Source organism: Varroa destructor, unplaced genomic scaffold (assembly GCF_002443255.2).
Source record: "Varroa destructor unplaced genomic scaffold, Vdes_3.0 BEIS01000005.1, whole genome shotgun sequence".
Lineage (NCBI taxonomy): Eukaryota > Metazoa > Arthropoda > Arachnida > Mesostigmata > Varroidae > Varroa > Varroa destructor.
In genome coordinates this window covers 929,939-943,371 of record NW_019211458.1, presented here as the reverse complement: position 1 = coordinate 943,371, position 13,433 = coordinate 929,939, and the positions used below count along the sequence as shown (strand labels likewise).

Sequence of the window (13,433 nt, the reverse complement as noted above, 5' to 3'; positions counted from 1 at the left end):
AAGATAGATAAATGCTAGCGCTAATACGGCGTTTGAGTGTTGAGTGTTTAAAAGTGTTCGACAGTCAATGATATATGAGATGAACGTATCTGAAGATAGCTAGTACCTAACTGATTCATGTTATGGTTACATTTTGTCTGCGTTGCATAACACTGTGTTCGTACAAATGTACATGGTGGGCTTGGGAGTGATTCCGCTCAATGAAACTATCAAAAGATAGCAGTCGTCATCGATCGAGACAAATATCTCTATAAAATTTACTCAGAGGTCTTTGTCGTGCTCAGCGAAGCCGTCTTTAGACTCAGTAGATTTTTGCGACGTATGAAAGCCTATGCTTGTTCATTACGCTAACTTTCCTCAAGACTGGAAGAAGATTTCCGTTCAACCTAGCCTGATATGGAGACATCCAAAAAAAAAAACAATCGATTCGAGTAAACATCATTTATACGTTTCGTTTGGATAGCGTACTAGAATGGATCTACAGATGCTGTAAATAACTCAAAATACGTTTTTTTTTTCTTTTCCAAAGTGAAAGAGCCAGGTATTAGATTAAAAGTACGCGCGGCTGAGAAAAAAAAGTACGTGACTGGACTAAGTGACGTATGCTATACAACGTCGTCAAAGTGGGACGTCCACTTGCATACATATATATATATATGATTGGCATTTTGGTGGTCGATGTATAAAATGGCCTATTTTTCACGTGATAATTTTAGGCCGGAAGCTTTTTTCATGTTGAGGAGGTACGACGAGCGTCCCGCAACGCTTGTACACACACTCATATTGCCTGTATGTATATTTTTAGAAAATTCTGTTTACAAGGTGGAATCCTCATTTGGTCCCATTTAAATTGGTAAGATAATAACATATTTATCTGGGGAACACTTTGTAAGAGGTGCACCGTAATAACTAGTTCTAAACATACAGCGAGGTCTTTTGATACTATATCATTGAAGCCGTTTGAATGTCCATTGGTATCACAACATAACAGTATTGCTTCCCTTATTCTTATAACGTTATGTGTAATGACATGTGATGCAGGGTATTCGGTGCAGAAGAGATTCGCTCACGTATACAAAATCATTAATCCGTAGCGACAACAATGGTACTGTACGTGATACGTTCACTTAAAGTTATCGCCTTAAAGTTATCGAACGTATCGTGACGCTTGTAACTCACTCAGATGGTATACTAAACAGCTGTAGTTTCACGTTCTAGTCGGTAGCTTCGAGCATCTAACATCTAATCTCTGCTGATTGGCACTCTCATGAATCGCGTTATACGTAACACTTTTTGGAAACGTGTCTGTTACAATAATTGATAACATGAATCTTCCATTAGATGGTTCTGGGTTTGGTCCATTTTTCTCGATGGGGCCTTAAAAAGAAATCTCCCAAATGAAAACCATTCAGGAATGGCCCAGGCGTGTGATAAAATAATACGGATGGGTTCCAGGTGTTTTGGATATCCACCTAAAATCTGGCTCGTATTTGGCAGCAATTCTTTTAACATGTAGCCGCTATAGAGATGGCCGCTAAGTGACGACGAATATATTATAGGGCACGTTAAGATAGATCTCATATCTGAATTGAAGTTGAAGAAGGACGTGCGATCTCAATAAAAGTTTTTAGCATATGTGGTACTGCTTGGTCGCCAGTTGCGATTTTCCTTTTTATACGGCGCGATTCGCCTATGGATAGATAGATAGATAGACGTAATTACTGATACCGTTGGCACCGTCGAATGATGCCACTGTGCAGGTGTTCTCCTGATTCGCTATTTTCTCACACACTTTTAATTTTCTTTTTTCTAAAAAGCTGATTTTACGTTTATGCTTTTCGTTGTAAGCTGTTTGCCATAGCATCGTAGGGTATTTACGAACACGAGGCCTGGATGCATTTTAAGGGGAGGTATATCTGGAGATCGATCTCTGCACATAAAAAATAGATACTATTGTGATATATCTTAGCCACATTCTTGCGTGTACACAGAAAGCTAACTAGTTAACTGTTTTAGTTTACAGATCTACTTGTTGAGCTCCGACTGGGTCGCAAGATGATGTATTTTTGCTTGGAGCCTATTTGCTATGTCATGTGGAAACTCATGGATCCAAAACGGCCCTTACTATGATCAAGACAGAAAAGATGGGTTCGTTATTGCTATTCATAGATAATATTGACACCGTCTTGTTGTTTTTACAGTACGGTATTAACCTGTTCTATATCGTTACGGTGTCTTAAATCGTATTCGGTACTAGAATTGGTTTTTTTATTGGAATAATATTTGGAAATTGGAAAAAAAATCGGAATACGAGAACAGTTTCTTAAGACTCTTCGATTCATTCATCCAGCGCGCTATAGTCCCTGAACGTGTTTCCAGTTCTTCAGTGTGTGCAAGCACAAGAGTTCTATTTAGTGATTGATTTCTATTCAGACTGAAAGTAAATAGCTGTTACAGTTTGTATTGTTGTTTTTAAAAGATGAGACCCTAGACGCGACGAGTGTGCGATAGATGTCGTTGAACCAGTTTCAACTTATCTGAACGATGGCTTGATTTCGAATAATATAAACGTTCCTCCATAAAGCGCTCCCTCCTTGATACGTTAACCCTACGATGTTTGCTCTAAGTCATAGTTTCGCCCTTCGTTCACCGTCTTTGACAAATTGTACGAAATTATATACTTTTGGGCTCGACACTGCAAAGGGTACTACAACGATTAATTAACAGAAAGACTGCCTTGTGTCAGAGTACTGCTCGATTTTCCGAGGAACGATTTCGGTAATTCGTATATAATATGCAAAATACAGATAATCTGTAGTTTTGAAGAAATGTATATTGTATAATCTAAATATACGTAAATTATCGCATTTTTTTTTATTAACCTGTAGCATCAGGTATCGACTGTTCCTCCACTTTACTCCACGCCAATCATCGATACTTTGCCTTTTTGAGAAATACGAGATATATATATGTATATATATGATTCATTATGCCCTAAGCAAAAAAGAAAAACTATATTTTTACGGCAGTGGTACACTGGTTCTAAAGACTAGCGTAAATATCTAAATGTCCCTATGGCATTTGTGAATCAGATGAGTCAACGGGCTTCACTTGTCTAGATTTACGTAGAATGTTAGAATGCGTCAAGCGTTCAGTGCTCAAGAAGAACGCATAACATCTTTGTGACGAGAAAAGAGAAATTAGGATATATCGAATCGTGCTCTATTGTACCCATTGCAAAGACTGGGTATCTACATGTGTCCTAGCAAATTCAGACGGCCAACTTCGAACGACACCGACGGGCAATACTCGACGGATATAGTTTTATAGATGTTACACTTTTACATTGATTTCGGTATCAGGACAAGAGCAAAAACAGAGGCACCCTCTGAGGAAGACAATAGAAAATCTATAAACAAATATGAATAAGAGCTCCTCGTCGTTAACAGACCAATACTTACTTAGAAACCTTATCCAGAGATCGGAATTTTTTTAACGCTTAAAAAGAATAAAGCGGAGGTTTATGGCTATTGCGATACGATGCTGATTTTTTAACGTCTAAAGCCCCTCTAATTGAAAATATTATGGCTTTCACCTGAATTTAAAAATGCCAAATGGTTTGTTTCATCGTCGCAACAGTGACAAGAAAAGAAAAATTGTTTTACAGAAACTGAGTAGCCTATTATTAAATAGCGAGAATCGACCGATGATAAAAAATTAACAAGCACTACTGGTCCAACTATGGAACGCCTGTGGAAGACGCTTCGTAAGGAGCTCCAAACGGATAATGTTTTTCCTGTTTTTCTCTAGAAACAGACGGAAAAATCGTCTAGCGAATCAGATATCGTCGTACGTTCCGATGACCTATGACGTACCGTAACAGCTCAATAGGCATTTCTATAATAGCCGCAATAATTATCTTTGCAAGATATCCAGACTGGTTTCGCTTAGCTACATGTACCTCAATCGCGGTAAAAAAAAAACAGCGTGGTAATTCATATAAGCGTAAGGCTCACGCTTGAATTTAACGACGATTTAATTTCAACAATTTTATCTTTTATAAATTGGAAATTTTACTTTAAATTTTGATAATTTTATTAAAATTAGTATACTATAAGATGAATCAATATGCCATGCTTACCGTGGTCCATCAGGCCGCGGTGAACTAGTTTCGTATAGAAGCGGACAACCCGTAACATGCTCTAGTTATTATTCGATCAACTATTCTTGTCAGCTTGCCATATTCAATTGGAAAATTCATCCCGATAGTGACGACTATATTAGTGATATAGTTTGGTATTTTAGATATTCAACTGCTTCTTGTTTGCTTTGCAACAGTAATCTAACAGCATTAGCATTGATTTGAAATAGGTCACTATTGAATTTACTGTGTAACGGCTGCATCTCTTCAATGGCCATCTCGCATTTTATATGTCTAAACGAAAATTGCGGATGTCCTATTGCTGCGTGGCCAAATGGTAACGACAGCTATAACTGGAAATTCTAATATATAATAATCACTTTGGATGGTACATTCAAAATTGTGATTTGTAGCGTAGTATTTTGAAATGTATCAGCTCGATGCGATACGTATGCCTTAGACGCTCGATCTCGCCGTTATATTGATGCTAAAAAAAAAAAAAAAAAAAAAAAAAGATATAGCTTCTTAAGTAAAAGGACCAACAAACATTTGAATTTCGCGGTAGAATGGCGCTGGTGTTCTACTCCGAAGCTGCTAATTCGTATTTAACAAACACGATTCTCTCAATTCAAAAAGCAAATGTGTAATAGTAGATTATTTCATTCAAGTTTTTTTTTTTTCGTTTCTTCTAAATCTCATCCAACAAAGTTTAATTGCGACAGTGTGTATTGCAAGTGATTAGCTCGTAAAGTAAGTAAAAAATTCTACTGTCTAAATGCATCAACTACGGTAAGAGTATATAATGTCGCTACGCGCTTAAAGCTCTTAATTATGAACCGACATGTTTTACCGTTACATACCTCAGCTCTAAATGTAATGCCATAAGGCATTAACGGCCTCTAGAGAAAATCGTCTGTTTTTTTTTTCTTCTAGTTTTATAACCAGTTCGTGGCTGTTGCTCTGTGTTTTAGTCACTAATTTAAAGCATTGATGAATAGAATATTGTTCCTAAAGCTCTACAACTATATGGTACTACATAATTAATAGTCGTTTTGTTATGAATGCCACAAGCAAATTCGTTCAAAGATAATGAACGGGCCTCTATTATCTGCTTACTCATACCAGCAGCCGAGACGTGCATTGCGACGTTTGTAAGGCGTACAGTTAGATAAGGTCCCAGAGGAGTTACCTTCTGCTGTTACGTCGTTATCGTTGCCATAAAGTTCGACAAGTCTACCATACCATACACATTACTTCACATACGCGTCGTCTGCTCTCGTGCCTAACGCGGAAGCCACCCTCTTTTTCTCACGCTTCAGCCTCTTTTGTACATTTAGCAAAAACCTAAATTGCTACTGATGTCTATGTGTCGTTCGGAAGAGTTTAACTGAACTGCGCAGACGTCTCCTGAAATAGCTGAGAGAGCCTCAAGCGGCGACCAAGCCATGACACATTTCTTCATCAAAGCGGGCTAATAGCGATATGTTTAGCACTCTGCGTTGCCGAAGTCATATAAATGATTTCAAGTATCTGAGTTAAACAATCAGCGCAACCACAATTCGCCCCCCGTCAAGGTAGCAGTTACTTAGTTATATTGAGATTACCTGGAATATTAGCAAAACTAACTTTTATCCAAGGCAGGAAAGTGTAATTCGGAAAACAGAGACTGCTCTACTGAAATATTCTGAAAAAATAAAGCCTAAAATATTGCAACGGTAATCAAAATACATAGGAGGAGGTACACATCAGCTTATTTAATTATAATGTGCATCTAGCCTAATCGTTGGACCGCAAAGCACTATTTCGATATCGATGTTTAGTAGGAGATCCATAATAAAACAAAACATAATAATGGCAACAGTACAGATTTGCTTAGCTTTTTAATAATTAAAATTTCAAGCCTGATCAACTCACGAGTCGCTGGTTACGTTGCAGTTCTCCTGTTCACTTTTAGGCCTACTCCTGACGACATCAGGTGAGGGAGAAGCTTGGCAAAGATTGGCACAAGGCCGGTAGAGAACGAGCAAATGAAAATAACTAACTCAGTCGAATTGGGCCTCCGGAGCCACTAGCTATGCATTTTTCTACTTTTACCTCTCAACATTTCTCGCGTTCTCCCTTGATCGCGACCTATAAGATGACCAAATGATGGTGGCCTTCACAGAACAGCCGCGCGCAGCTCGCACAGCCTTAGGAGGAGAAAAGAAGAGCCGGGGTGAACGGCGGGGGGATTTACGGCTGGCCGTATCCTAGCTCACTAGCTGCCATTACTTTACAGCTGTCCGCTTTGCCCGTCCGTCGTTCTCCAATTCCTTTCTGATGATAACGATGATGATGATATTTCCACTTTTCCGCTGTGGCATCTTTCCAGCGACGCAGGACACCTTTGGTGAGCGTTGCTTTGCCGCCGTGGGAGACTGAGTGGATGTTTGCTGAGCCCAATGCATAAGTTCAGTCGTTCATTGCGTCCCGTGCCGCCTTTTCCATCGAATTACCCTTCTGTTGCCTCTAAAACCCTAGCTATGGCACCAGCAAACAGTTCTCCGTTCAAACAACTCACGTCGTTTAGTCAGAGTCGGTTAATTATACGAACAAGAGAACTAGCGCCGGCAGCAGTAGTAGCGGCCGACAAACACAATGAGAAAAAGAAACGTAAATGCGTACGTGCAACCTGGCGGTTTTCTCCAATGTGTGGCGCTCGAAACTTTCAGCTTTTGACGTAGCATTGTTGGCGCTGCAGCCTCTGCTGCTGCAGTGTCGAAATACCGGTCATTGCGATGTTTCAGGATGGGCTTTCGAAAGGTCAAGGACCATCGTATTGTGGCACTTGCCTTTGTAAAATGACACGTGTTGGCTTGCGCAGCACTACTTTATTTTATAAGCAAGCCACCTCAAGCCATTTCTTCTATTTTTCGTTTCGTTTTCTTTAGAAAAGCCCCACTTTATCCTCTGTCCTGTCGTGTCCTCATTCTCTTTGCCCCTTACGCTGTCCGGGCTGTCTCTGACTTAATAGTGCCCGTTTAGAAAACAGCAGCGTAAGGTAATGTTTTGTCACATGAACACACACTTTGTTCATATTTGTTTCACCGTCTGTCAACCGAACCTTACGCTGGGAGTTCAAAGGCAAGTTGATGAAGCAATTATTCAAGCTACTGCTGCTGTTAGTGGGGTGAACGACGCAAGCAGTTCGTTAACCCGCTCTCAATACTATCCAGTTCAGTCTTTATATTGTAATTTTCCCCCGTCGTACTATTGTTACTGCTACTATATCTTGTCCGACCGAATTGCTGTTGCACACCTACCGTTTAACTTTAAAAGATATATGAAAAGACACTTTTAAGTTTGCTTAGTTAGTAATCTTGGTGAAGCACACCGCTAAGAGAATTATCCCTTGACTTCTTTCGTCATCATCGTCAGAGTTCGTCTTCATTTAACTTCGCGGGTGCGAAATCTCTATTACATTAGCGTTACGGCCTTTTTTTACTCAACCACATATACGTACCCTGTTTAACAACAATTACATACGCACATGTTTCGCTAGGACGACTTACCGAGACTTGTTAGATATTCAAGAAAAGATAATTAATTTGCTAATTTTAGCAGCATTTGCAGTCATGGTATATTCAGCCGGTTTCCGCAGCGAGCAGAACATAAAGAACTGGAAAAAGCACGGTAGGGCTCTGCAATGGCGGCCGCTCCATCTTTTTTTTTTTGTCATACCAGCTCTTTCTTACTACCAGATATAGTACTGGAGGCAATTTTGCTTGCACTTTATGCAGACAATCAATCTCAGCTAACAGCTGAACCGAGGAATCTTGTTTCAGTTGCTACTTTAATTTTCAGCTCGCTCAGCTTTAGATAGAAACGATTGCTAATCCATGCTGTGCAAAAGAAAAGTGAGTGAATAAGTTATACGTCTAATAATCGCCATTATGGTCGCTTAATAGCAACATTCATATAAGTGGTTTATGTGTATCTGCATCCTTTTTGTACGGGGTATCAACCGCAAAACATTCCACTCTACGGAACCGCGTTCGGACATTGAAAATCAAAACCAGTCGAGTTTCGATAAAAGGCTTTGGCAACGCGTAAAGACAACAAGTCTGAGCTTTGATGGTATGGCGGTTCTTTACGGTTGGTAAAGCAGACCTTTGTGTACAAATACGCTACAAAACTCACTCTGTGTGCGTTCAGTGTGGCATAGCAACAGCGAGTACAACAACAACCACGAGCGGCAGCAGGAGAACAGCAGAAGAGAAGAGCCGCGAAAAAGGCAGAAGCGGGGGCAAAGGCACTGATATAAGAAAGCGTGTTTCTGCTTTGCAAGGGACCAGGTAACAGCCAGGATCGAGCATCGCAGTCCTGCGCGGCGTCCAGCCTTCGTCCTCCCTCTCTTTCCACAGCAAAAAGGAATTCGGACATCGGCATGCGTATTCGACTAGCTCGTCCCATCGTACTCCTAGCACCAGCAGTAGTCTTCCTTGTGCTATTCTTGGCCTGTTGTCTATTTATGTCGGGTGTTGTCACTGTAACAGAACTCTTTGACGACCAATCGCGTAACAGTGCCTAGCTGATAGCCAGTAGTCGGTCAGTCGCTCAACGTAGTGCCCTATTCGCGTTCTCACTACAACAGTTCCTGGCCTCGTTCGCTTCCCGTCGCTCGCACCTTTACCTCTTCTTCTTGATAGTCTCCATGTAGATTTGTAAAGGAAACGCTCGCCTGTACACATCGAAGGAATGCGCCATTACCGCTGCTACAGGCAACCAGCCATGGCCCCCACGTGCCACTCCCTCCAGCGTCACTCGTATTTCGTATGTCTCCCCTTCGATATCTCTATTTCTTCCTGTTCCGTCGTGCTTTTCCATGTCAATGCTATGCTAACACGTATACTATTGTAATAGGCGGTGATGTTTTACTCTCTCTGTGCGCTTTTTTCACCGCTTGCTCGTCTCTCACAGCCCTTACCAGCAGTAGACACACAAAGCGTCCTTATTCTTCTGGCGGTCTTCGTTACCACTGTCCCTCTGCTCTTCCAACAGGTTTTGTTTACAACAGGCTATCCTGGCGATCGTGGTTATCCTGATTAACTGCCACCAACAGGTCTACTTACGGAGCTCTAATATCCATCTGCCACTCCAGCTTACTTACAACTCCATCGCACTTCCCTTTTCCATTAACTGCTGCTGCTAGACGTTGTATATCTTTTCCTTGATCGAGAAATCGCTTTGACGGTGGCAAACGTCGACTTAACGGCATCGCTTCACCATATTGAGCTAGTAACTCTTTACTCACCATTTATTCCCACATTAACACATTAATAAGAAAAAGACCGTCAACGGCAAAGCTAATACAGATGATACTTTTTCGCAAGTAAAACACATACAGGCATATTCATTTAATTCTACTATCTAGTATAACTTTATAGTGGTTTTCCAGTACTGCTTTAACATATAGATATACATTCTATAATGAGTAATCGCTATCGGAATTGTCACACTTGCATTATGCGACATGTAGCGTGTAGAAATACACTAGTGAAATAAGTTCCAGTGTTTTGCATAAGGGGGACGTTGCTACAACGAACTTACTTGGTACGTTTTAAGTAAGTGTTTAGGTAGCCTTCAAGTTTGCGCAATAGTTACACGAATTACCAAAGATATGCTACATCTATGATTAGCATTCGAAGAGATACTGTAAAATAATGTTCGCTTCGTATTTGACCGAGCTTCTTTTTCTAGTTACCTTTTGAGTAATCGTTAGAACAATGCCGTTCTTTTCTCCGAGGACTGAATGCGACTCATAGTAGGATGACAATTATCGCAGAGCAACCCTGTCTATGCACATGTAGTTTGTTTTGTGACACCCACACTGGTTTCTACAACAGCGGTCCCGCGTGGTTTATAACAACGCTCCACTGTAAATTAACTTAGCTTGGCTCAAACCACTTTTATCTCTGCTGCCTGCGGGATAACGACTATGAAACGGGCGGTCGTCGTCCCACGCGAACGCTGTAGAGTAATTATCTGAGATCATTATCGTGTGGTAACGGAAAGGATGCATCGGTTGCGCGCTGCCGCGGCGCAGCGAATTGGTATTCGTTGAAAACTCGTCGCGGCCGCCGCTACAGGAACTATAATAGTTTAGTGAAAGGGAGAAGCAATGGGAAGCTAGAAGCGAGGCATTCGGAGAAGACATAGAGGGTTTTGTGCGAAGCAAGCTGGCCCGGAACCAAATCCAGACCCGCACGAGGCGGGCGAAAAGGAAGAGGTGACAAGAGCGGAGGCGTTCATTAGGGGACTTCTGCGGGGACTACTTAACCTCTCGAATCGCCCTAACTATCAGTCCACTCCTTTTGAGTCTCTTGCGTCCCCTTTACCTGGACACTTCTTTTCCGAAGAACCGTCGTCTCGTTGGCCGTATGCGTCCGCGGTCTCCGCTGTGGTTTTCCTCCCTTTCAGTTCTTTCTGAATAAAACTACTCTAAGGCAAAGAGAACCCAAAACCACCAATCTATCCCTAATATGGTCCTATTCAGGGGAAGCTGCCTGCCCGCTAATAAGCAAGGCAACCATTCATTTTCGCCAGTTTGCTACTCACAATTGAGAAAGTCATCGAGGATGGAGAAGATTCACCAGTTTATCGTCACCTCGGCTTCCCAATTACTTCGTCGCACGTCCCCGTCAACCTGCGTTTCCTGCCGTGCCAGGATCTGTTAGGCTTCCCTAACAGGGGAGCGGCGGGTAAGCACACGAGCAGAAGGCCGCTTCATCGATAGGGTAACTAACGAGCAAAGCTCGAGGACTTTTGTGTATGCATTCCTATATCCCAAGCCAGCTTTACTGGGACAGGCAGCAGCGGCACATACGGCTAGGTTTTCCGGAAGCACGGGCTTAATGCAGCGGGTATATTACAATGCGTTTTTGCATCGGTGACGGACACAGCATAGGCCATGATTAGCTGTCGCTCATCGCGTCAACCTGATGACCTCGAACATACACTATAATACTTCTTCTTGCCGGTTGACAGTTATGTTGCTGCTGCTGCATTCGCAAAGGGTGCCTAAGCCACGGTTGGAGGAGCTCCCTGACGATAGCTTCAGTTTCTATGAACATAGTTCATTCAACGCAGGGAATCAAATAACCTTCAGGGAAACGTAAGTTGTGTGGCACCTATTCACATCTCAAACGGCGTTTATCGTCAGAACCAGCGGCACGACGGCGACGAGCCTCATGGCTACTTCCACTACTTACGCTTTACATACCCTTACAATACTACGCTTAACAATAAAGGTAGCACTGGAACCTCATGTAGCGTCTTGTTTACTAAGCCTTCCCGAAATCAACGGCTATGTGGCGGCTAACGCATTCATATATGAAATATTATAGAGACCTTACTACGAGCTGTACTACTTACAGTGATTGCTTCGTATTCGAGTTCTGTTTACGTTTTTGTGAAAATCCTCCTACATAGGGCCCCGTCTGAGTGTTCGGCGATCAACTAGATAACGAATCAGTTTATTTTTGAAAAAAACAGCACATAAACTTTTTTTTTTAGGTAACTGGTTCTTGAATCCCGGGTATTGTTTGTAGTCGAGTCTATGTTGCTCAATTTGTAGTTCCCTAAATATTGATGTGAAAGCTGGATTGGAGAGTTTAGCATTAAGAATCAGGTGTGATGTACTGTTCCTCTATGATCGGGCTTCGAAATAAGCTTTTGTCTTCCTGGCTGCCCAAGCAGTTTAATTCACCATGATTAATGTGACGCATCGCATCACCTATATAAACATACATTTAGGCTCGTCAAGTACAACTAATCGAATTTTTGGTAAACAGAAAAATCAGAAAAATAACGTCTGTAGTAAGAAGGTGTTATGACGAAAAGGAAAATAACTGGTGCCAACGAGCTAGTCCAGTCGCCGTCTCTGCGTTATCATTGCAGCTTTAAAAATGCACAAATGCGTACATATGATAAACATACCTAAAAATTTCCTTAGCCCCTTCGGTTACGATGAGCACTTTGTACGTCCAAGTGACGCTTGCAGAAGCCTTCGGCGTCGCTGCATGAATCTCGTTGCCTCACTTGTTCTTTCTCTATCTGCCCTGTCTGACATAACGCTCCCCAAGTTTGGGTCCTGAACGAATTTTTGTGTTGGCAGCTTCGTTTCATTAGAAGCGGAGCAGCAAACGCCTTAAGTCAGAAGCAAGCAGAAGGCAACGAAGCAGCGCTCAAAAGACGAGCACAACGATGCGACGTGAGAATGTCACGGAACCTTCAGGGGCTAAGCGCTGCTGCTACTACCACCATGGGCATTGCCACCTCTCCTAAAAGGAGGCAAACGTTGCCTGAGCGTTGGAGAGTAGGTGGCGCTAATGATAGTAAGCACCGAACGGCGAAATGGCGCGAAGATCAGAAGGCGGCAGCAAAGACGACAGCACCAGCGTGGGCACGAAGTGATGCAAGTTTAAGCGACGGTCTTCCCACCATCTCGGCCGTCGTAGCCATCAGCATCTGCTACTTCGGGGGACCGGGGGTTTTGCCTGCTGATTCTCATCTTTCCTTTGTTTAGAGGACTACGAAAAAGAAGAAGCGGCTAGTAGCAAACCGAAGAAGACAACGCATTTACGATTCGTTGTTTTCCACCGTTCCTCGTTCAACCGGCAACAACAGCCTCCCTAGGCATTTACCACGTTCACTATCTTCACTGCAGTGCGCTTTTACTTTTTCACAGCTGACCCTTTTTCAGTGCCCTTTCGTTTTCTTCTACACGGCTAGTCGAGGATAAAGAGTGAAACAATGACGGTAAAGGGTATAGACACAACACGAAGAAGAACTGACTGTTCGCATGTACAACAACTCCACCACATTATTGGATGACCCACTTCCATCTCCTTGCTCTGAATCTATAACGTATGGTTCGGCAACGCCGTCCGCTCGCCGCCGCCATCATAAGAGTTTTCCTCATAGATCTGAATGAGTAAATGAATTACGATGATAAGATGATGTATTCCAAATGTGTTCCACCAAAAATGAGATGGCAAGCCACCCTGGGACAGGCATACTTCAATACTCGTGTGCGGGGAGAAAGGAACGGTCCTATATTCGTACGACAGCGCGAGGCGAAGAGTATTGTCTGGCAAAAAGTGGCATGATACTTTCTTATTCGATAACATTATTACTCATAGCAAGATGGGTCATATGTTATAAATATACGCCTTATCTGCAAGTAGCAGTACTATTATTTCAGACTTAATTCCTGTGCATTCTTCCAATTGAAAGCTAGACAGAGGTCAAA

The 13,433-nt window shown here is 42.2% G+C and overlaps 1 protein-coding gene across 4 annotated transcripts in view; it reads right to left on the bottom strand.

Annotated features, from left to right (window-relative positions):
* The window catches only part of LOC111251640 (uncharacterized), a 327,887-nt gene that overhangs the window by 100,306 nt on the left and 214,148 nt on the right, over positions 1-13,433 (bottom strand). Inside the window, exon 1 of one of the 4 annotated variants that reach the window (XM_086991681.1) lies at positions 6,056-6,217. The exons of the other annotated variants lie outside the window; for them this stretch is intronic. The gene's annotated coding sequence lies outside the window, so the exon portion shown is untranslated. Of the gene's footprint in view, positions 1-6,055; positions 6,218-13,433 lie in introns of those variants that run through there. 4 annotated transcript variants of the gene reach the window in all.